The sequence below is a fragment of the Triturus cristatus genome, chromosome 4_1 (genome assembly GCF_964204655.1).
Source record: "Triturus cristatus chromosome 4_1, aTriCri1.1, whole genome shotgun sequence".
NCBI classification, from domain to species: Eukaryota; Metazoa; Chordata; class Amphibia; order Caudata; family Salamandridae; genus Triturus; species Triturus cristatus.
The window spans coordinates 112,277,197-112,303,248 of record NC_140585.1 but is presented as its reverse complement, the minus strand read 5'-3'; the positions used below and the strand labels follow the sequence as shown (position 1 = coordinate 112,303,248).

At 40.1% G+C, this 26,052-nt stretch overlaps 1 long non-coding RNA gene across 1 annotated transcript in view; it reads left to right on the top strand.

The window, feature by feature from the left end:
* Positions 1 to 20,259, top strand: part of LOC146844059 (uncharacterized) — a 113,458-nt gene extending 93,199 nt beyond the window's left edge. Inside the window, exon 4 of the long non-coding RNA XR_014981121.1 lies at positions 19,599 to 20,259. This is a non-coding gene — a long non-coding RNA (uncharacterized LOC146844059). The remainder of the gene's footprint in view (positions 1 to 19,598) is intronic.
* The last annotated feature ends 5,793 nt before the right edge of the window (positions 20,260 to 26,052 follow it).

Genomic DNA, 26,052 nt, shown 5'->3' with positions numbered 1-26,052 from the left:
TCTCCTGGATTCCATTGGAAAGCAGGAGGACTGTCACACAAGACCTTCTTGTCAGCAGGCTAGACTATGGAAATGTACGTTTTGTTGGCATGCCAGTGATGGAGCGGGTAGTACAAAATGTTGTATACCCCCTATTCTGCATGTATAAACTAATTATATAATCTATTAATTATAATATTACTAAATGAGTTCTGCATGTTTATTAATCAACATTATTATTATACAAATTACACGTGGGATTTACATTTTGCATGGCTAAATAACCTTTATGACTAAAATCCGTATGCATACTAACAGCAGTATATGTAGTAAATAGAATATTGCATGATATATGTGGCTTTTGTAATGTTTTGTAATGTTGCTCCAGAAGACGACCTAAAGGGTGAATATAATTGCTTTAAATTTCACTATACGCTCGATAAATACCAACACATAGAGGGATTAGTAAGGGGTTAACATTAGATTCATTATTTCTATGAATTAATTACTCTTTTGTGTTTGTTTCGCTTAAGTTAGCATTTTTGGGCCTAAATTCAAGATGGCCGCTGACGCGACACGACGAAGTGGCCACTGTCCCACGAGGCGCGGAGCGAACTGCGCAGAAGCGACAAAAACTTCTACAGCCTCTGCATGACCTATGTCCCAATGTACCAGAATAAGGCCACGGTGGGACGATGGCCAAGACTAAAGACAATAGACTTTCACAGTAAACCAGAACGGACTGACTTTACTTGAACTTTGTGACATCACCCCTTGAACTGTACCAAAATCCCGAAAGGCTTCCATCGAACGATCTCAACCAGCCAATCAGGACTATGTTAAAATAACAAAAATGTATCTTCTTGCTTTGATTTTATTATAAAAATCCATGGTAGAATAGAGAGGGGCTAGCTATCTACTGACCGACTGCCAGCTATTGACTGACGATCGACTTCTACTTTGGCGACGACGGTGAAGCTACTCGAACTCTACTGCTTAGGGTGACTGCTGCGTTTCCCTGAATCCCTGATGGTCCGGATGCTGCCCAATTATCTGATGACTACAAACTTTTCCTAAATTCTTTGGGCATTGATAGATGCTTGCACGTCGCTGGTCTTTGGCCAATCTTTGAGACTGTAGCGTGCTGAGCAAAGAACTTTGAACTTTGATCTGCTTTGACGAATGACAACAGATTTGAGTATGCAGACTTAGAGGACTTCAGATAGCCAGATTAGGTAAATATGATGTTCTGCGATTTACATGAAATTTGAGATAAACTTTCCAAAATGCGAATTTAACCTTTGATGAAATATTAGATAAACAGATATTGATTAACAAGATACGAGTTTGTGGGTTATGGAATATGGTAATATCTAAATCTTGAAATGTGTTTTAGCTGGTTCTAAATCACCATCAACCAATCCAACTATTTTGATCCATTGATCACGTGGGAGGAGTGCCTTGATGTTTAGGATTGAGATCTGTAGGCGAAAAGGTATCAATGTATAGTTTTGTAATATAACTTTCTTCCTATAGGTTATAAGGTATTTCCCCTACATGTCGAGCGCTTGAACAATTCATTCCTCCTGAGCGTGCAGACCAGTGTGGAAGTGACGTGTGAATGTTGGTGTTATGGGCCCCACCAATGACTGTATGTGTGAATGCATTAGTGTGATGCTGGGTCTGTGACGAAGGGAGGATATCGATACAGGTTTTTGCCCTTTTCCCCGTTACCTGGGTTTTTGCGCTCTAACAGTTTTTCTGGTAGCAGAGGATGGTTTATATTGTTTTGGTTTGGTGATTATTGCTTGTAAATTGCTTATTGATTTTGATTATGGATTAGTATTGGTTTATGTATTAACACTCTATGTTGAGTCGCGTCGAGTTTATGTTGTTTGACGGCTTCTGGGATGTAGGAAGTCGGATGTTTGTAACGATTCCGTAGTAGAGCAGAGGTAAGCGCTGCTCTCTGGAATTACGGAATTGTTGTTGCCCTGTAGGTACACAGGGAAAACGTGTAACAATTGGAGTTGCACGACGCATTGTCTGGGTTCGATTCGGTAACATCGTCGTATGTTGCCTTTAGGGACATTTTATGTATGAGAGAAGTGTATGGTAGCGAAGGTCACCTGTGAAATTTTGGTCTTAGGTACCAGGAGTCCAAAAGGAGCTCTGATTATGCTTATCACTGGAAAGGTAATAGGTGTTCCCTAAGATTTCTAGAAGGATAAAGTAGAGGGAAGTGCTACTTTGTTAACGAGTGTCATAATTCTGTAGTAGGGCAGACTGTTCGCTGTTCTCTGGAAAGACAGAATTCTGTGTGTATGTACTACATTTTCTGTGTGAAAGTGCGTGAATGAAAAGGCATTCAGGTTAATTGCGAAACTCTGGTTTTATTTCTCAGGAGCATTGCGTCTCCAACTAGGTGTCTTAATTCTGGAGAATCAGTTAGCTGATGCTTGATAGAAGGGTAAGGTAGAGGGATGTGCTACTTTATCAACGTAAGTAACGATTCCGTAGTAGGGCAGAGGTAAGCACTGCTCTCAGGCAAGATGGAATTCTTATAAGAAAGGTCTTTTGACTATCCTTGGTTAGCGAAACAGATGATGGTGGCGTTTTTATGTCGTTATTAACAGATTTGTGATTTTGAAGAACGTAAAAAGCTTACTGAGAAATTTTTTTGTAAAGGAGGGGTCAACAGGAGCAGGAGTGAGAGCCGCAACAGCGAGAAAGGCTGATGTCAGAAAAACCGCGCTGGGATTGGCCAGCAGTATGAGAATTTAGACGCTCCTGGTTGGTGCGTTAGTGTACGCCGCGCTAGGATTAGAGAATTACAGGGTGACATCAACACTCCGGATTGGTGCGTTAGTGTGAGTCGCGCTGAGAATGGAGAAATACAGAAGTGACATAGATGCTCCGGATTGGTGCGTTAGTGTGAGTCGCACTACGATTGGTTAATTAAAACAACAGAATAGTCATAGGAGAAGACTAGCGATACACAGAATAGACAAAATGATGTATTACGATCCACCAGAAAAAGAGAAAAAGACCTGGTTTGGAAAAATTAAGAGTTTATTTAAAAAGGATAAACCGATTGTGACTAGGGAAGGACAATTGCTTCCCCCACCGAAAACACCTGCATCCTTTATGGTTGCGAAGTACGGATATCATACTTGTATTTGGTTGGACAATTGGGCAAAGTATACGAAAGATGATGGAGTTTTGGCATTTCCAGAGCATGGTTCGTTCAATTTAGCGGTTTTGAGAAATAGACAAACACAGTTTGAAGCATTGACAGAATGGGAAGATGAGATGCATGACAGAGAAAGACAGAGGAGTGGCGGAAGATATAGGTTCATGTTTGGTAGATCATACGGACATGAGAATCATGATGACAGAATGAGGCGATGGCGAAGTGCAAATATGGCTGATGGTTTGTTTCCTGTAAGACATGCTGAAGAAATTAGTGGTAGAAAATGTACGGAAAAGAGACATAATGTAGAATCAAGAGGGTATGGAGTGAATGAGTCAGAGGATGATGTTCTTGATGACATGTTTTATAAAAATCCACCTCCGTATCAACCCGAATCCGACATGTTCTCACCAAGTGCCCCAATGAGAGAGACTCTGCGAAACATTAAAATTGAACCAGTACCCCAAGAGTTAGGGAAGATTAATTCTTTCGGAGAAATAGAGAGAAAACAGGATAAAAAGTGAGTGGTGAAGATTCGGCGGAACAAGCAAAAACCACTTTAGAATTAACTGAAAAGATTAGGGAATTGACCGAAAACTTTGAAGCTGTGACTGTTCCCGTAACTATCGGTCCCGTGATGCCTATTTTTGATAAACAAAAAGATAGTGAACATTGTCTAATGGTCCCTTATAACAGTAATAAACAGATTGAGAGGCCAAAGCAAAGTTTAGACGAAAACCCATGGAGACCAACAGTAAGTACGATAGAGCCAAATGTTCCTAAAAACCTGAAATTAAACCCAAATATAGTAGAAAGACATACAATGACTATAGAATCTGTATCAGAAACTCCAAAAGACCTAGAACGAAATAATGAAGAAAAACCAGTAGGTCCTACTTTGGAATAATTAAGTTAATGGTTGAGGAGCTTGCAGAGAAAAGATAGAGAATCCCAATCTATAAATGTGGCCAAGCTAAAGATGGTTCTGGAAGAATTAATAGTAGGGACTATCCCCACAGAGAAGTTAAAAGCCTATCAGGATGAAGAGTTAATATTTCTATGCAAAAGTATAACCTGGAGAGCAAAGAATCTACATGAGAGACTAGAAGAAGAAGCAAATGAAATGGGTATAGACATTGAAAAGGTAAAAGCTTTACAAAATCCATATCGGGTAGATTTCACTGAGAAAGATATTGAAAATTTGAACACCACAGGACGAATAATTCAGATTAAAGACATAATTATTTTGTTAAGAAAATGGGGAGATGTGGATAAATGGAGGAGCAGGTGGTACCGAAAACTAGATGATAACTCAGATAAAACCTTTGCAGCTTTCCCCATGAGAGAAAAGGAAAAGGCAGTAACAGAATGCCCTATGAGAGAAGTTCCAGGTGGAGGCTATGTACATGTCCCCTGGACTAGGCAAGATATTTTGTCATTTACAAATGATTTCCCTCGACTACGAGGCAAGTGGATAGGTTCGTAAAATTATCGAAAGTCTTGTGGATTGATCTAAATAGTCTATTTGACATAATAGTACCAGCAGATCTATGGACAGAATGTAAGCTGATGATTAATTGGCCTACACAAGAATACCCTAGGGTTTCAAAGACAGGAGCCCCTGACCCGGAAGTCATGAAGAAATATGAACAGGTTATTGCTTTTTTGAAAATAAAGTACCTCCCAAAGAAACTGATTGGGTAAAAATTGACCGAACTCATCAGGAGAGTAGGGAGTCAGTACACACGTATTACGAAAGGTTAATACTCGCGTTTAAGCAATTCAGTGGTGGCGAAAATTTGAGTGAAAAGGATTTGAGTCATTTTGTATACAGATTTGTATATGGACTACGTCCAGAAATTAGTGAAATGATTAAGCAAAATACTGTGGATTGGCAAAATAAGAAAATAGATGAAGTACTAAGACATGCAAAGTATTTTAGTGATGAAATTGAAGCCAAGCAGCGAAAATTAAAAGAAAAAGCTATGTGGGCACAAGTAAAGGTAGCAGAAAGACAGGAAGCTCAGCTGATTGAACAAGCAAATAATACAGGACCAAAACCAAACTTTTATCCTGGGGAAGGAAAGGGACATTTTAATATAGAAGAAGCTAAAAAGAAATGGCCATGTCATAATTGCGGAAGAATAGGGCATTGGAAATCCGAGTGTAAATTTCCCCCAAGTACTAATAATGAAAATGCATCATTGAATCCACAGGTGCAGAATGAGGTGAGTGGTAAACCGCAGCGACAGCAACAGGTTGTTACCCAACAGAATCAGGTGCCAAAACTGCCTTTTCCACAGAGCGTAAATTCACAGAAATACAGTAATGAGACAGGATTCTACAATGAAGAACAGGTAACTAAGCTGCCACGCGGTAGTGCTGTTTCGCAGTATTGGCTACAACGCAATCAGAAGAAGGTTATTGACGGTGCCGAAGGGAGGAAGAAGAGTGCGTACTTGGCGCAACTCTGGAAGTTGACCAGTCAGGCCCATTTGTGGACGGAAAGGTAAATGATGAAAATATTACTTTCCTAGTAGATACTGGTGCTACTCGATCAACTGTTAGGTCAGCTGATGTTAAGAATCTTCCTCTCTCGGACGAAACAATCCAAGTAGTTGGAGTATCCAACAGACAGATTAAAATGTATCTTACAGAACCAGTAAAAGTCAGTATAGGGAAATTCTCCGAAATGCACCGCTTTGTTGCGTGCGATTCAAGTCCTGTGAACTTATTAGGTAGAGACTTGTTGTGCAAAATGAATTGCACTATATTCTGTACTCCTGATGGTATAGCATTTGAGACCCCTGATTAAGATGTACTATATAAAATGAATATGGCTAATATGGAAAATGAGATTACTGAAGCCTATGCTGTATTCAACCCTGACGAACTACCAAAAGAATTGAAACAGACAGTAAAAGCAGAAGTCTGGGATTTCACAGGAGAAGATGTAGGACTAATGAGAAATGTAGATCCAGTAAAAATAACAGTGAAGGAAGGAGTAAGCTACCCAAATGTTCCTCAATATAAATTGACACCTGAGATAATTGAAGAAGTTACTCCCATAATCAAGAAAATGGTAAAACAAGGTATTTTGAGAAAAATAATGAGTAGTCCATGTAATTCACCAATTATGGGACTGAAAAAGCCTAATGGGAAGTTCAGAATAGTACAAGATTTGAGAAAGATAAACAAAATTGTTGTGTCATGTTGTCCCATTGTACCAAATCCATCTGTGATTTTGTATCAGATTCCCCATGATGCAGAATGGTATACAGTAATCGATCTATGTCATGCTTTCTTCTCCATCCCATGGCATCATGACAGCCAGCAAATTTTTGTGTTCAGGTTTGGTGAACGTATTTTGGCATGGTGCCGAATCCCACAGGGCTATACTGAGAGCCCCTCAATGTTTAATCAGATACTGAAAAAGTCCCTAGAAGACCTAGAAATGCCAGAGAATTCAGTGTTAGTGCAGTACATTGACGACCTGCTTGTGGCGTCAAAAACTAGAGAGGCTTGTGTAATGGACACCATAGCATTGCTAAATCATTTGGCAGATGGAGGACTTAAAGTGTCACCATCGAAATTGCAATTTTGTCAAAAAGAAGTTCACTATCTAGGCCATAAAATTGAAAAGAGGCTGAGAAAGATAACAACAGACAGAATCAGGATAATAAAGGGAATGAGAGCTCCAATGACACAAAGAGAAGTGAGAATGTTTCTTGGAATGGTTGGATATTGTCGTCAGTGGATAAGTGGTTTTTCCCTGATCGCGAAACCTTTGGTACGACTGACGAGAAGTGATGTAAGAGGCCCCATTGATTTAAATAGGGAAGAACTAGCAGCTTTTAAAAAATTGAAAGACAGTTTGTGTGAAGCGCCAGCCTTAGGCATGCCTGACTACGAAAAAGAATTTGAGTTGTACTGCAGTGAGAGGAATGGATGTGCACTCTCTGTATTAATACAGAAACATGGAAAATTGAGAAGACCAATTGCATATTTTTCAGCTATGCTAGACCCTGTAGCTATAGCGTTGCAAGGTTGTCTGAAAGCAGTAGCTGCCACATGTAAGAGTCTGGAACAGAGTGAAGGAATCGTGATGGGATATCCTGTGAGAGTGTTTGTACCTCATGATGTGGCAATCCTTTTGACAAGGAGTCGCACTCAGTTCATGACTCATAGTCAGCTGACTAAGTATGAGAAGGTCATATTAGGTGACACGAATGTGAGCCTTGTGAGATGTTTGAATGTGAATCCTTCAACGCTATTGCCCGATGCTGAGAATGTTGAAGTCAGGGACAAAGTGGATCATGATTGTCTGGATGTACTCGATTTCTGTACCAACCCACGTCCTGATATAAAAGATGTACCTTTGCCAGAAAGTGATTTTGTGATGTTTGTGGACGGGTCTTGCTTGAGAACAGACGACGGAATGCTGAGTGCAGCATATGCAGTATGCACAGTTGCAGCAGTAATGGACGCATCTTACCTGAAGGGAGTAAAATCAGCCCAGGTAGCTGAGCTTGTTGCTTTGACTAGAGCATGCAAGATAGGAAAGAATGTGAGAGTGACTGTGATAACTGATAGTCAGTATGGTTTGGGTGTTGTGCATGATTTCGGACAGATATGGCTGCAGTGAGGATTTTTGACTTCAAGTGGAACTCCTATAAAGAATGCTGAAGTGGTTGGAAAGTTACTTGAGGCGATACAGCTGCCTAAGCAATTGGCCGTTGTGAAGTGTGCTGCACATAGTCAGACGGGAGACTACATTGCTGTTGGCAATAAATATGCTAACAATATGGCTCAATATTGTGCGCGTAATCAGAACGCCATCAACAGGGCGAAAGAAAGGGAAATGAATTCTTGCACCCTAATGTTTACTAACATTGTGGGTTCCTGGGAGGAAGTGACGCAATTGCAGGAAGAAGCAGGAGATGAGGAATTGAGACAGTGGGTAAAAGCAGGATGTGCACCAAGGGAAACAGATCATGTGTGGGTCTATCGGGATGGAAGACCAGTCATGCATGATAGCATGATGTCTGCCCTTCACGGATGTATCATGGACAGGGACACATAGGGAGAGATGCGATGATTCGTTCCTTCAAGCAAACTTGGTACAATGCAAAATTTAGACTTGTAGCTGAAAGCCTTTGTCAAAGATGCCTTATATGTCAGCAGTTCAATCCTGGTAGGAAAACAGTGGTAAGTCTAGGAACGATAGGTCGAGAAGGAGGGCCTTTCACCAGAATGCAGATTGATTTCATTGAAATGCCTCCCTGTAACAGGCTGAGGTATGTTCTAGTAATGGTCTGCTTGTTTTCTAGATGGGTAGATGCATATCCCACAAGAAGAAGCGATGGAATTACAGTAGCAAAATTGCTTTTGAGGGAATTCATCCCTAGATTCTGGTTCCCAGTAACAATTGAGTCAGATAGAGGAAAGCATTTCCATAATGAGATCATGAAATTGATTTGTGAAGCATTGAATGTACAACAGAAACTGCATTGTGCCTATCGCCCAGAGGCTTCTGGTGTGGTGGAACAAATGAATGACACCATTAAAAACAGAGTGGGAAAAATGTGTTTAGCCACAGGTTTGAAATGGCCTGATGTCTTGCCTCTGTTACTCATGACTATTAGATCTATTCCAGATCCAGGTCTGAGTCCACACGAAATTATCATGGGAAGAGCAATGCGTCATGTATTCATACCAGTCAACAAGCTGTTGCCTATAACTGATGACTTGGTGTTGGATTACTGTAAGGGGCTGGCTGACGCAGTTCATTCTGTGTTTCATCAGGTTGGAGCGGATGCCACCACCCTTGAAAAGAAGCAAGCTCATGATCTGAGCCCAGGAGACTGGGTAAGAATTAAAGTACACAGAAGGAGGAACTGTTTGGTCCCACGTTGGGGAAAACCACGACAAGTGATTTTGACTACCACAACAGCTGTGAAGTGTGCTGGGATCAAGAACTGGATCCATGCTAGCGACACATTGAGAATTCCAAATCCAGTGGATAACAAAGAAGGAGAATATTTTGATGAGTCAGAGAGTAGTTCTGAATCAGACACTGAAGAAACGAGAACAAGAGAAAATCCTAAAAGGGGGGAGACAGAGCCAAAACTAACCGTTGCCCCAGAAAATATTCCTTTGAGAAGGAGATTGCAGATTTCGGATACCAGCTCAGACTCAGAGACTGAACAGATACCGGTACATTCCGGAAAATAGAAAAGCAGTGAAGAGACAATCAGAGAAGTTATTGATAAGGAAGTTCCTGATGAAAAGCTGAGAGAAATTCCACCTGAAGTAACAAAAGTAGATGAACAGGTGCCAGATACAGAAAGAGAGGGAAAGATTCTTGTGGAAGACCCCCCGAGGAGTCATAGGGAATTCAAACATCCAGTTAGAGGAAGGGACAATTAGTCAGCAGGAAGATATTGTGCAAGAAACATGAGGAGGGACAGAAGTAGGGAATAAAAAAGAAGTGGTGGAAAACAAGACAGCTGAAAACAAAAAGCAAGTTGAAAAAGAATCAGAGGATAGTGATGAAGAAGTACCAGAAGGTCGATTTCTGAGGAAAAGAGCACGGAGAGCTGAAAAGAATGATAAAGGAAGTAAATTGAAAAGATCTGCAAGAGATGAAATCTGCCCCAACAAGATAAAGAGGCTGAGATATCAACTAACACGAGTAAATTCACCAAGAGCTGAATAGGTGAATGAAGTATCTAGTCAAGAAAAATCAAAAGACGAGAAAATAACTGCAGTTGAGGAAAGCAAAAGAACAAGAAAACCTAACCAGAAGTATAAGTCGCCAGAATAGTCGTATGTGGCCCTGCCTGAAATAAAAGAAGAGGCGGACAGCCAAGAAAACCCAGAGGTGACTGTACCAGAAGTGGTTGAGGAAGACGAAGAATCGGAAATCCTGAGAGTCATCTTGTCCGATATTGGAGAAGAGACGGATGTTCAGGAAGTTCTGTATCCAGATTATGAGGGAAAAGTGAAAGATGATCAAATGCCAAACTGAACAAGACAGAAGTGCTGCTAATGGAAAAACAATAAAATTCTGGCAAAGACATAACTGATAGAACCAAGTAGGTGCTTAGAGCATTGGGTTAGACAAACTAGTTGTGAAGTAGAAGAGGCTAAGTCAAAAGACACTGATCATTCTTACAAAATGGCTAACACAGAAATGTAGAGAAGCTAGATGTGTATTCTTAAAGCGATGGTTTAAAATGTGTTGTTGTTGTACAGGATTACTAATGCTTTTATGGAGTGTATTAGCTCTGATGATCTCTTTTAAGGTTACCATAGACACAATAGAAGGACTTAGTGAAAATAAAACTAATATAGAAAAGATTCAAAAGGTATATCCGACTAAAATAGATAGAAATTATCTACATAAAGATAGGTCTATAAATGATTTCTCTAACAATGTATTTTCAAAACTATTGTATGAATATGTAAAGACAAGGGATGTGAGGGACTGCTACGTCTGCGTGCAGCTACCTGCATCTGTATCGGAGGGAGTGACCTACCATCACGTTCCAGTAACCTATGGAATAACATGTAGTGGAATAGCTAGTCTGTTTTATAAAATAGGGAAATTAGAATACTATTTTTCAGATGTAGATAACATATTTTCACAAGTACCTGCAATTAACAAACTGAATAAAGTAACGCCTGCTAAGGTATTAGGTGAATTTTTCTTAGAGACTAAAGAACTAACATTAGAATATATATTTAGAAATAATTTGACTTGCAGTTTAAAGAAAGAAGAAAAGACGTTCTTAGATATGGTTGAAGAAAGAAGATTGAAAATGCAAAAGAAAGTATCTGAGAGAAAAAAGGAAAAGACAGTCTGGGATGTGGAAATAGAAAAACACCTGAAGGGAGAAGCTAGTCCAACTATGGCTTTAGATTGGCCTCAGAAAGGGAAATTGTGTATTAGAAGGAATCAAACTGCATATGATAATTACTTTGTAGGTAACAGTGAGTGCCATGATACATACCGAATCATGGGTGGATGGGGATTTAAAGGAGGAAATGATCCAGATTTTCCTGGGTTATATTTTATCTGCGGGAACAAGGCATATTATCGTTTGCCAGACCATTGGTATGGCACATGTTATGTAGGTCTGGTTTTCCCAAAAATATTCCACATGGGGAGAGGATAAGATGGTGTACATAAGTTAGGTAGTTATTTAGCACGTGGAAAGAGAAAATCTTGGTCAGAAATTGTAGGTGACATCTTTGGAGCATTGATACCAGAAGTGGGAATAACTCTGAATGCACACAAAATTAGAAAACTATCAACTGTAGTGGATCGCTTGTCAACAAGCACCGCTGGAGGATTTTTATTGGTGAATACTGAAATGGTTGCCATGCGTGCTATAGTAATGCAAAATCGACATGCCCTTGATATATTATTGGCAAAAGAGGGTGGAGTCTGTGGAATGCTGAAAGTTCAACATTGTTGTACTTACATTCCTGACGAAAGTAAAGATCTGAAAGTCTACATTAAAAATATAACTGATCTGCATGAGGAAATTGCACCACTGGAGGTTGAAAGTGTTTGGGAAAAGATTGGTAAGAAAATTTCTTCTATTAAAGATTTCTTAGTAAACTTAGGTAGTAGCTTTATAGGTAGAATCTTATTTCCATTAACCTGTGTGATTTTTATAGTATTAATATTAAGACTAGGATGTTTATGTCATAAACGAAAGAAAATACAGAAAAAGTTACAAAGAGAAAAATTTAAAAGAAGACAGAATAAGAGACAAGAGAGGGAATTTGAAGAAGTAGAATTAGAAGAAATGAAAGAAAGTATGTATATAACAGCCAGAAGAGAAGACATTGGGGAAACAGAGATATAAATTAACACCAAAGAATTCATTCGCTATCCTGACAAATTGATACAAAATTTTAATGGTGTGGTGATAAAATCACCAAAGGGGGGATTGATGGAGCGGGTAGTACAAAATTTTGTATACCCCCCTATTTTGCATGTATAAACTAATTATATAATCTATTAATTATAATATTACTAAATGAGTTTTGCATGTTTCTTAATCAACATTATTAATATACAAATTACACGTGGGATTTGCATTTTGCATGGCTAAATAACCTTTATGACTAAAATCCGTACGCATACTAACAGTAGTATATGTAGTAAATAGAATATTGCATGATATATGTGGGTTTTGTAATGTTTTGAAATGTTGCTCCAGAAGACGACCTAAAGGGTGAATATAATTGCTTTAAATGTCGCTATACGCAAGATAAATACCAACACATAGAGGGATTAGTAAGGGGTTAACATTAGATTCATTATTTCTATGTATTAATTACTCTTTTGTGTTTGTTTAGCATAAGTTAGCATTTTGGGCCTAAATTCAAGATGGCCGCTGACGCGACACGACGAAGTGGCTACTGTCCCACGAGGTGCGGAGCGAACTGTGCAGAAGCGACAAAAACTTCTACAGCCTCTGCATGACCTATGTCCCAATGTACCAGAACAAGGCCACGGTGGGACGATGGCCAAGATGAAAGACAATAGACTCTCACAGTAAACCAGAACGGACTGACTTTACTTGAACTTTGTGACATCACCCCTTGAAATGTACCAAAATCCCGAAAGGCTTCCATCGAACGATCTCAACCAGACAATCAGGACTATGATAAAATAACAAAAATGTATCTTCTTGCTTTGATTTTATTATAAAAATCCATGGTAGAATAGAGAGTGGCTAGCTATCTACCGACCGACTGCCAGCAATTGACTGACGATCGACTTCTACTTTGGCGACGACGGTGACGCTACTCGAACTCTACTGCTTAGGGTGACTGCTGCCTTTCCCTGAATCCCTGATGGTCCGGATGCTGCCCAATCATCTGATGACTGCGAACTTTTCCTAAATTCTATGGGCATTGATAGATGCTTGCACGTCTCTGGTCTTTGGCCAATCTTTGAGACTGTAGCGTGCTGAGCAAAGAACTTTGAACTTTGATCCGCTTTGATGAATGACAACAGATTTGAGTATGCAGACTTAGAGGACTTCAGATAGCCAGATTAGGTAAATATGATGTTCTGCGATTTACATGAAATTTGATATAAACTTTCCAAAATGCGAATTTAACCTTTGATGTAAAATTAGATAAACAAATATTGATTAACAAGATACGAGTTTGTGGGTTATTGAATATGGCAAGATCTAAATCTTGAAATGTATTTTAGCTGGTTCTAAATCACCATCAACCAATCCAACTATTTTGATCCATTGATCACGTGGGAGGAGTGCCTTGATGTTTAGGATTGAGATCTGTAGGTGAAAAGTTATCAATGTATAGTTTTGTAATATAACTTTCTTCCTATAGGTTATAAGGTATTTCCCCTACATGTCTAGCGCTTCTACCATTCATTCCTCCTGAGCGTGCAGACCAGTGTGGAAGTGACGTGTGAATGTTGGTGTTATGGGCCCCACCAATGACTGTATGTGTGAATGCATTAGTGTGATGCTGGGTCTGTGACGAAGGGAGGATATCGATACAGGGTTTTGCCCTTTTCCCCATTTCCTGGATTTTTGCGCTCTAACACCAGAATACCTTTTTAGACGTCTGCAAGTGATACAAAATGCAGCGGCCAAACTGGTGTGCAACCAGGGCAGGTACAGCTCTGCGACGGAATGCCTGAGGCAACTTCACTGGTTGCCTATGCGCCAAAGAGCACGATTTAAACTCTTAGGACATGCGTACAGGGCACTCCATCGTACTGGCCCCAAGATTCTCCAGAATAGAATCAAATTCTACGTCCGGTCCAGGTGCTTAAGGTAACGCTCTCTAGCATTAGCGGAGACTAAAACAATCAATAGAAGCAGGGCAGGTGGACGCTCCTTTTTGCACCTTGCAGCGTTACACTGGAACAAGCTTCCGATGGAACTACGGCTAATTGAAGACTATATGACGTTCAGGAAGAAACTTAAAACCTAACTATTTCCTTAGAATTGCTGCCACTGACCTTAATTGGATCAGCTCAACTGACCACCCGCTACATTAGCACCGTGATATCCCAATTGGATGAATGTCGCGCTCTATAAATAAATAAATCATTTTTAACATATTTATAAAAACAAAATTAATTTACTTTGTTTTTCAAATATTTTTTGATGTTGTTGATATTTTGTTCGTTTTTGATTTTGAATTGACTGTAGTGGGAATAGTCATTTTTGTCCCTCCGCAATCCAACACTTTCCCCACTGTTACACTCACAGGGGCGGGAATAGTAAATTTTCCCCTCCGCTATCCAACACTTTCCCTACTGTTGCACTTGTTGGAGTGGGAATAGTAATTTTTACCCTTCCGCTACCCAACACTTTCCTTACTGTTGCACTGACTGCAGTGGGAATAAGGATTTTCACCCGTTCGGTATCTAACACTTTCCCTCCTGTTGCACTCACTGGAGTGGGAATAGTAATTGTTACCTCTCCGCTATTCAACACTTTCTCTACTGTTGCATTGACTGGAGTGGGAAATTTAAGTTGGAATGTTTTTAAATAGAATAGTTTAATGATTTAATTAATAATAGAATGGTTTTTGAACATACATTTTATGTAATTGGTATATGTATATGTATATTAATTTGTTACATTTTTATATATTTTTAAAATTATAAAATACATTTATATTAATAGTTTGTTAATTGTTTTACAGTAAACATATACAATGATTATTATATATGTGTGTTTAACTTTTTTAAGTTAAGTTTATTTGTTATTTCTGTTAAAAACTATATTAAATCTATTTTTTTTTATTTGTCCTTATTATTTAATATATTTTTTTTATTAAATATATATATATAAAAAACGATATTTTTTACATCTATATTTATGTCATCTGTATTTAAAAAAATATATTTTTGTACTTACCGTTATAAATACAGGATATCGATATTTTTTACATCTATATTTATGACTCGATATTGTGGTATGGGGATGTTTTGGGTGTCAGTGTTTTTGTCAGTGAACCATTTGGGGCAGAGCTATGGGGACATGCAGGTAGGCATCTTGTAAGTCGATTTTTATAAGAAAATTCCCACTGTATATGGGAGTTTCATATGGGAGTTTCAGAGTATTCATCTTGAAATTCATAGTGTGGATATAATGAATCAGCAATATCAAGTCTATCATCATTCTGAAGTCTCCTGAAGCCTTTTGGCCAAGGAAACCCCTGGAGAAGCTTCCCAGGGCCTTCTCTGCTAAAGAGACAGAGTAAATGCTTTTGTTGACCTGCAGAAGAGATATATCATCCCAGATGGCTTCCAACTTTAACTTGTTCCTGGGCCAAAAGGTCTGCACAAAATGTGGGTCTGGAAAATCTATGAAGTATCACTAAGAAACAAGCTGCTAAAAAAACATGTATGAAATCTCACAATGTTTGCTGACAAAACAGCAGATGACCTCCCCATGGCCTCATAGAGGTTCTGGAATAGTTAGGACCTCTGTGTCTAATTACCTTGCCTAGCTGCTTGACGAGAAGAAGACCTGATTGATTTCCCTTAGGCTGGAAACAGCTCTTATTCTGGTAGAAGTCTGTCTTTTTCCTCTGGTAATGCTCATTCTTCTTCCTGCTTCTTTTCCAAGAATTCTGTTTATGACAAAAATGATTAATGTGCTTCTGGCTCTTAACTCCTTTAGTGCTCGTGACGGCTCCCGGCCGTCATGAGTTACAGTAGGCGTGTGCTCATGACGGCCGGGAGCCGTCCGAACGTTGCCACTCTGCCCATGCGGTATTAATTCCCCGCTTGTGCGAGAGAATTAATCAGTGGGTGGCGTTCGGACAGCTCCCGGCCGTCATGAGCACACGCCCACCATGATTTATGACGGCCGGGGGCCGTCCTGAGTATGGTAGCGCCACGCCCAACCCCACCCCCTCTCGCACCGTGGCGGAATTTGCCCCGCGGCGAAGGGTTTAAAGGATTTAAGCTGAACTTCCGATCACTTACCATCAGAGAGTTTGATACCCAAGAAGGGAATTCTCAACAGGCAATTCTTTTGGCTGCTACCAGTTCCTAAGGTGCAAATGATGCCTGGTAGCGGCTGAGCTTGCTAAAGCCATGGCTGAGGCTCGTAGTTTGTCAAACATAACATCCGACAGGAAATGGGCCTGGTTCTTCATTTTTCCCCATATCTGTGAGAAATTCTAACCAGCTTGAATGCAGCATGAGAGAGGCAAATTAAAATTCCTTGACTAAGGATTGAGAGCCATATATTTTTTTTTTTGAGTTTTATATAGCTCAAACTAGACCCGAGGAATCGGGTATCAGAGCGCTTTACATGAGCACCAGTTTCATTACAGAAGAACACATTCATTTTTGGTAGGCACAGGGAGATTAAGTGATTTCCCCAGAATCACAGGATGTTTTAGCATTGTTGCCGAGACTCGAACCCGGTTCCACAGCTCTCCCCGTATATCCAACTGATCCACACACTCAAAGCAAGACTAAGACCTGTATGAAGTCTCTTCCCAAGGCCCTTAACCTTCTTATCTTCAGGGTTTAAAAGGACAAGGTTCTCTGTAAGAAGGAAGGGTTTACCCACTAAACACGCTACGAGGAGGTCCACCACCCTTCACTGAGGCTGTACTGTCTCTCCTTTAGCCAAAGGATCACGTTTCCCCATGAAGATGGGAACTGAGACTCTGGCAGGGTCCTTCCATCCTCTCTTCAAGAGATTTTAAAAACCAGTAACCATAGACACTCTGGGAGCAGCGAGCCTTTGGAACTGACAAAACTGCTCCCCACTTGTACTTCAAGAATCCTCCTCCACAGGCAGCTGAAGATTGTGAGAGAGGTAGGAGACCACCGACTTCCGCTTCTCTATTAAAATATACTTCTGTCTATGAGCAGAAAGATCATCCAGAAAACCTACCACCTCTTTTATCATACTCTGGAGAAGACCAGGAGGATGGAGAAAGAAGGAAGACCTGCCTGAGGACAGGAGAACCCAGAGGCAATGAATTCTCCTGGTAAAGAAAATCATGCGTCTCTAACAGGCAGCTCGCAATCTTCTACAAATACTTATCAGACACAGAGGAAAAACCAGAGCCCTGTCCCCTATTCTTGACTCAATGTAGGTATCTCTCAGTGAAAGGAGGAGAACAGTGTGTCTTCCTGATCTGCTTCCCCATTATAGCCGCAAGGAGGCACCGGTGAGATGGTCTACTTAAATACCCCCTGGGGCCAAAACTGAGAGGCCCACCAATTGCCTGGTAAAATTTAAAAGACAAGCAAACATCCAGGCGCCTAAGGTTTCTCTTAAAAGAGAAACTCTATAAGCCTCTGTAGGTTTCCATTGGGCAGGGTTTACTCAAGGATGTATATTCCATCCAACACTCAGAGCCAAGGTTTCAACCTTTAACTATCTTTAATTGCAAAAATGAAATCTATGTTGTTTTAGTTGCTATGATGTCACTTTTTTTCATATAATCCGTGTATTGTAATGGTTTAAAGGCATGACTATTGATGTGATTTTATGTCACCTTAGAACTTGAGCTTGTAAAATACCAGAGGGCCATCCTGTTCAGTTCTCTGTAGTTTTCATGCACTGTCACTTTCTTGCATCATCTATCCCCCTGGCTCTTGCAATGCAGCTGCTCAAAGGTTCATATCAGGATTATTTCTTTTACTTTTTTAACTGAAGATTTTATGATGTACTTTTTTGATTGTGTATTAACCAAAATTAGGCTTATTTGAATTTGAACCGTCTTTACTCGTCCCCTCCCTTCCCTTCCTTTCCTCTTTCTTTTTTTCTTTTGGAGCATATTAGAACTACAGCAGAGAAGAAAGGAGGCTGCAGCAGCCATAGGGACCACATATTCAGACACTGCCCCTCTGCCCACTGCACCGAGAAGTAGGTTCTACTTAGTGGCGCCCTTGGCCATCAAGAAACTATCTAGACTGCAGCGTCACTATAATTAAAGGAACAGTGCTCACTGAAGCCGTTAATTCCCAAAGAACAAAGACAGCACGAGACACAAGTAAGAGATGCAGCTTGCAGCCCACCATCCCTCAGAGCCACAACAGGGGGCGAAGAGGAGTCTTGAACCCCCAGCCGCACTTCCACCACAGGGAGATTTAAACCAGCCCTTAACAAATGCGAGGAGCAAAGTTTAGCAAAGTAAAATAGAAGGGTCCTACCACTTAACAATATCTTCGATAGAGGGGTCTTAGTACCCCCTGTAAAGCCCTACAGTCCTCAGGAAGTGACACGAGCGCAACAAAAGAACAGGGAGTGCTGGGAAATTTACGGGTAAACAACTATATTTTTTAGAGTTTAATATAGCACAAACTCGACACGAAGATATCAGAGCACCAGTTTCGTTACAGATGGACACATTCATTTTTGTTAGGCACAGGGAGATTATGGAGCATATGTATCAACCGAATTTTTAATCGCAAACGCTGTGAATCGCAAAAAACAGCGTTTGCGATTAAAAATTCGCAAAACGGGATGTATGAGGCAAATCCTCAACGCAAATTTAAGGAATCGCTAATTTAGAGATTTCTTAAGTTTGCGTAAGCATTTAAGAAATCGCAAATTGCGATTTCTTAAATGAAATGTTACACGCACCAAAGTATTGCGAATAATCCTTAAGAAATCGCAAATTACCACCAACTACTAGTTGATGTTAATTTGCGATTTCTTTTAAAAATGCACTTTCTGTAATTTTACAAAGTGCCACGTGGCGCACATACATGGCCTTAGGGCATGTATGTGCGCCATATGACCACACATGCTAATTTCAGGGGTGCATCAGGGTGTCATCTTGACACCCTTGCACCTTTGAAATTATTCTCAAATTGCGATTAGCAAATTGCGAATCGAAATTTGAGAATTACTTCCCATTCATTCCTATGGGTCTCCTGGCCCATAGAAATGAATGGGAAGGTATTCCTTAATTGCGATTTCGCAATTTGCTAATCGCAATTAAGGAATTTTAAGAAATCACAAAAGTTTTGCGATTTTTTAAATACATCCCGTTTTGCAATTCTCAAATAGCGATTCTTTAAAAATCGCTATTTGAGAATCTCAAATGGAGATGTTGATACATATGCCCCCAAGAGATTTCCCGGAATCAGAGGATGTTGAGCGTCGATGCCAAGACTCGAACCCGGTTCCCCAGCTTGGAGGCCGACTGCTCAACCCATAAGGCCACATCCTCTCCCATAAGCCAGGGAAAGTAAGAGAGAACAGCTGTAGGAAGTGTGAGCAGCACTGGCGAATGGGCACATTCACTCATGAAGGGAGCAATGGGACGAGTAAGGAGAAGATGGGAAATGCAATGTTTCATTCTCGATTCATGTCCTTTCCTTGTAGAAGCAAATGAAAGCCGAACAAACTAATGAGGTTGTTGTTTTCTACAGATAATTTAAAAGGCTGCACAACGAAGGAGTGGTGTAGAGATATTGAAGACCCCGCCAATGGGGAATGGAAGGTCATTCAATGCTGTCCTAATGACTTGTGCAACAATAAACCGGCGGAAGAGGGAAAAACGTTCCTCATGGCCATGTAGGCATCAGATTTGGAGCAGACGGCGAGAGTTGAACAAGTTGGTCTCCGTGTTTAACTCAAGCGGGCGATATGTTTCAGCCCTTATGTCAAGAATACAACTCTCTAGTTTTCTTGGTTAAGAAATGACGCTAGTGAATAAGTATTGTGATAACAAGAGCTCTCCGTCGTTGTTTTTTCTGTAATTCGTATTATTTCTGGCATTTCCATTTCTGTGGGATGGAAAGAGTAATAATGCTGATAAAGGTTTATCTTGTCTTCAAAAATACATCTAGCATGTTTCTTCAAAGACCCCCAGCTTGTTTTATTCAGATTTGCCAGCTCCAATACTGTTATTTTGAATGATGATGATTCTTCTTCACATCTTTTCTGCTTCTTCTCTCCAACACTTTTAACTCTTGAAAGTTCTTTTTGACTGTGCAGCTGCTTAGACAATGTGGGCCTTGTATTTTCCCCAAAGTACTTTCATTAACTCAGCTTTTGTGATTAAACTCTCATTGTTAACGTGCAAAGAAAGTCATGGTCTTGATTCAGAGTCTCTGTGCATTATAGCGAGGTTGGATGCGTGGGGAATGTAGGAATGTGTCAATGGATGGATAAGTATCTAACTGAGAGCCGGGTGAGTGAGGGCATGAATGAGTTTATAGATGAATTCTCAAAGAAGTGACTGCATGGATGCAAAGTCAAAGTCAAAGTAATTTATTGTATTGATTATTTAAAATCTTACAACAGTACAAAAAAAATAAAAGGAAAATATTAAAGGAGCAAAAATTAGAAATTATATTCTTAGTATAAAGTCACATAAAATTGCATTACATGAACTAACTTAATCAATTAAATATTTGCAATAGATGCCTCACCGAGTTTCTTTTTGACTAAAATTAGGAACTTTACAAAAGAAACATTTAAAATAATATCGTCTGGAACCATACATTTGATCACCGCATGCCTGCAGGACCGTATGCTGCGTGAATTGAAATGGGCCTTAAGCAGTCTTTTTCTTTCTTGTAGTAGTTCGGGACAAATACATAGTAAATGAGAAATGTCTTCCTCTCCCCACTTACACAGTCTACATTTTGTTTTGGTTTCTTGAAATTCCCATGGTGGAAGATGACATAACCCAGGCATAGATCCAAATCTCGCTTTAAGGAGAACTTGCTTATTTTTTTCTGTCCACGGGGTCATCAAGTATTTTTGGATCTCCTTCTTTTTATATCCGTTTACTACCATCCATGCATGGTTTCTCTTTGTAAGAATGGCCTTATCCTTTATGACCGATAAGTGGGCTGCAGTTTTATTAATAATTTTCTTAAATGATAACTTAGTTGTGTTCATCTCCCATATTGATGTAATTCCAAATACTTTAATTGCCTCACTAAGATAGCCAGCAGCCGCGGAGTTAGTGTCCCTTAGAATTTCTGACCATAAGAGCTGGGAAATCTCATTATGTTGATCAGTTTTTATTTTTTTCCAGATTTTTATAAAATGTCCTTGCCTTGCAAACTCTTGATTGGTAAGGCCAAACTCCAACCTTATTTGCGAAGGAGACGCATTCGCTGGGAGGTGAAAAAGCGCTCTGTAGACTCTGGTTATGGCTTTGTTCAAATTGACGCTGTCATTACCCATCACCGCTTCGCTGCCATATGTAATCGCGGGTAATAGTTTTGCACCAACTGTACTTAGAAGGGGGCCATAGGTCAGGGTGGGTAAAGACTTCTGGATAGTTCTAAAAGCTGAAGTCAAAGTGTTAGCTTTTCTTTGCGACTCTTTGATGTGTTGCTGGTAGGTGCCCTTTCCATCAAATAGTACGCCGAGGTATCTATAGACCTCGACTTGTTCCAGTTCTATGTTTTCCAGAAACCAGCGGCTTTTGTATTTAAGCCTACCATTTTTGGCAACCACCATAATTTTAGTTTTGGTCTCATTTATAACCATCCCATTCTCATTTGAATATATAAGTCCTTCTAATTAATCGCTGTAATCCCACTTTTGTGTGGCTCATCAAAATGACATTGTCAGCATACATCAGATTCGTGAGCCTCATTTCAGCCAGTTTCGGAGGATGTGTATTTTCTTTATCTAAGATTAGAGGTAGGTCAGCAAGAAACAGATTAAAAAGAAGGGGAGCTAGCACACAGCCTTGCTTCAGGCCTTCATTAGCTGGGATCTCCCTCGATAAAGTACGACCATCCCCCATCCTCACGCTCGCCCATGTCTCTGAGTATAAAAGGCAGATTAACCTAAGGAATGGAGTTGGAATTCCCATTTTTTCTAATTTTTTCCAAAGGAGTTTTCGGTTGACACAGTCAAACGCCGATTTAAAATCTATAAAACAAAGATACAAAGGTTTTTTTGACCGGAGAGACTTGTCAATTAAAAGTGCAAGAATCATTATGTTGGTAGTAGTACCTAATCCTTGAATAAAGCCTGTTTGGTTTACGGGCATTATTTTTTCTTCCTTCTGCCATTCTGTTAATTTCGTAAGTATTATTCTGGCAAAAAGCTTAGCATCAGTATCTTGCAATAATGGATGCATGGAGGATGACAGTAGTAACTAAAAATTGATGCATGGATTAGTGAGAATAAGGATAGCCTCTGACAGCAGTGTGTTATAAAAATACTCAAAATTACCAATATTATGTTAGTTCAATAATTATAGAACGACAGGGCACCAAAGTGCCTAGAATGCCCACAATATATTAAGAATGACTACCATGATGCATGGGCAAGCATAAATTAGAGGTGAGCAACACTGTCAAGAATGCCCACAGTTTGCCAAGAATGATCACCATCACATGTTCAGGTTTGTCCCATCACTCAGGAATCCTTCATGTATGGTCAGGCTTGCTCCATCACTCATTATTCATAACAGAATTCTTAGATTCCGCCATTACTCAGTAATCATTATTGCATGTTGATGTTTGCCCCACACATATTTAACCTTGAATGAATGCTGAGATTTGGACTCGCAAACCTAGAGCATCTGTTCAGATTCACACCAACGTCTGTGCTTTTGGAATTGTCATTATCTTGTACGGTACCGCAGTTCACATTGTTAATCCCTGAGTTAAATAATGGCAAGGATAGGATGTGGGTGTTAGTTAAGGTCTGGAGGAGTAGGAGATTCACCATAAATTGGCAGGACTCAAGCCCAACAACCTGTGGCTCCCTTGCCTCACTTTAAGTTGGGCTTATTTATGAGAGCCCTGCTACACTTTTATACCATGTAAAGTGGTTCATGCGTGATAAAGGGCTCTCCTAAAGATTTATGAACCCATGTAAAGCCGTCCTCATAAATCATGAGTAAGGAAATGTAGAGCAAATCGCTGTATCACCTCACTCTGCACCTGGGAGGAGTTCCATGGGCATTGCAGTGAGTTTTCTCATGCAACACCCAAGGAATTTGACGCTGCCCCAGATTTAAAAAGTGATGTGAACGTGGGGAAGCGTCAAATCCATTTGCCTCCGGAGGTGAGGCATAACAAGGAGAAATATGTTAATTTCTCCTCAGTTATTCCTCTTTCCACGTGCGCTGCATTCTGCAGTACACACAAAGGAAGGAAAACGCTTTGTAGGAATGTTTTTTTTTAGGAAGGTGCATCTTTCTGCACAAAAACAATCCTGCCTGTAATGGAGGCACCTTGCCCCATGGTGCAAGGGTTCTGTCGCGTGTCTCAGTTAGGCCTGGAAGGAAACACTGCAATTTCACATATACACTGGTATTCCCTAAAGTTGCCTTCACTTTTACATGATGACAGTCTGGATTAGTTTCTTGGAAACTTTGCTTGCTTACAGAATCAACTTCCCAAGGACACTATCATACTTCCGTGACACCATGTTTATTCATATGTTATGCAAATGTTCCTATTGTTTTCATACATATGACGACATAGATATCTAAAACACACAAACAATGGCAGTCTGATCAAGATCAAGGCCCAAGGATGCCTTTTTATTATAAATAAACATCAGTTTCCAGGTGTTGGCAGAGGAACACTTTGCTGTCATTTGCACGGTCTCTACAAGCTGATGCTTCAGCCCAGCAGCCTGCTGATATCTCTACGAGGGGTGTCCATCTCGTGACCAAAAAGACGTCCTGCATTCTTTCCCACCAGGTAATTGGGCTTGATCATCCAGTACGGGGATTTTTGGCAGAACACACACAACCTAGATGCTTAGATTAGGGTACGCATAGTAGGAGTAATCCAGATTTTTATATATTTTTTTTATGTAAGCTTGCATATATATATTGTTGTTTCAGCACAATGGTGGAACTTTTTATTCTGTTCACTGTCCTGATACTTCTAATAATTTTAATTTGTTACTGTCTATTGATCATAGCAGCACATATATTTTATACAAGAATCACGTTGGTTCAATAAACATTGAAAACGTCCCTCTGTGAATTCTGTATATATTTCTCTAAGAGAAAGAGAGCACGAGTGACTGAGCAAAAGGGTTCTAGATCTGTTACCAGGAATCCTGAGGGATCAAGGTTGTTATGTTCAGTGGAGGTCAGAACCATCTGCTAGCTGTCTAGGTTTGGGGGTGCTTATGGGGGCACTGTGAGCTAGCTGGCCTATATGGCAACATATCCAGAAGGGTTGCTCGGAATCAGTCTGTCCACAAATGCGTGGTTCCTACTGCCTACGTTGATGCTAGGCTGCCAAACGGCGCCAGCGCATGCAGAAAGTCCAGGAATGCACTGTATTTTTTACATAAGGTGCTTTCCTGCCGTTTCACTTTGGTGTAGGGCAGGGCAGCAAGGTGCCCTTCACCAAAATGCCATAAATGAGGCCCCGTTTTCCGACCTCTAAGCTTCAGCTGGTTCTGCCATCATAAACCTTTACCCACCAGTTCATCTGCCACACTGTCATCAGTGTGTGAGCATCTGTCTGATTTAGAGCAGACAGATGGGACCACCATGCAGGATCCAGGAAGAAAAAAATAAACAAAGTCAGCAATGCAAAGGATAATAAGAGCCACCTTGTTACGTCCCTTTTTCAGGTATCATGGCACCCGGTCCTGTAGGCAGGCAGTTAAGCTTTGCTTCAACCCTGTTGAGGTTCAGCTTAACTGTTGGCTCACAAAATTGTTTGAGACGACAACCAAGAGACTCAAAAACTTGTCGTACACTGAAGTCTGTAAAAAATAAGGTTACAAGGACATCTGAAGGGACCCGCTATAAGTGAGTAATAGCACTTTACAGTTGCAGCATCACTTTAACTTACTGCCTATAGGTTCAGAAAACGCATTTTATATGTTAAATGAACTTAGTAGTTTCCTATAGTTGCATTAGCATTTTAAATTAATGACACCCACCAGCTTAGATCAACGTACTTGGTTATGCTGCGTCATGCTGCATTTCAACCAAGGGAAGTTATTGTTAGCTCAGCTCTCTCTGAAGTATAAGGATTTATTTTCATTATCTTGCAGAACGGCACATTGTACAAACTGGCAATATTTTATTGATGATCTATTATCGTTGTTTTTATGTTTATATTAATTGTGTATAAGGGAATCTTGTTGTTATTTATTTGAAAAGATTTTAATTAATCAAGCAAAATAAATATTACCTTACCTTACCAATGCACAGGGAGAATACTTCTGGAGAATTAGGGATTCTTTTTATTTATCATGAAACAACGCCTTGTTTTTACGTTTTGTTTCTGTGCTGTAAAAAGAGTTAATCTTTTAGCTTCCATGATTTCAGAAGCCAACTATACTTAAATGCTCCTATCTACATGTAGGAACCTATTTAGAGGCTCAGTTTTGTAGTATGTTTAGTTGCACTACAATAATACTACTAATGTACAGAAAAATGCCATTCACAAACCTACATGTGGAGGTCAATGCCTCTGCCTCACCTATTGCTGTGTAGTTCCTGGGATCCCCTCAGTACCTGCCTGTTTTAGATGAGCCAAACTGAGGGCTTGGTGTGTAGACAGACTCTAGACAACCCCACAGGATGAGGCAGCAGTTAGACCAGCTAGCTCTTCGGTGCCACTACCACCCCCTGTATTCTACAGTGAAGTGCGTAGTTTCTGGCAACCACCGAACATGACAACCCTGATTCCTCAGGTATCGTGGAAAACAATAGGGTATCTTTCGCTCAGTCACTCGTGCTTATTTTTCCCAGAGTACACATAGAATGACAACTGGAATAGTTTCAATAGTTATTTATTGGTCAAGCGTCAGTCCAGTGTGAAACATATTCACTGCAACAATCAAAAGACAGGAGCAGACAAATGTGATCGCTAGCACCAATATCGTAAATAGCAGATACATTTCTACCATAGTGCTAATAAG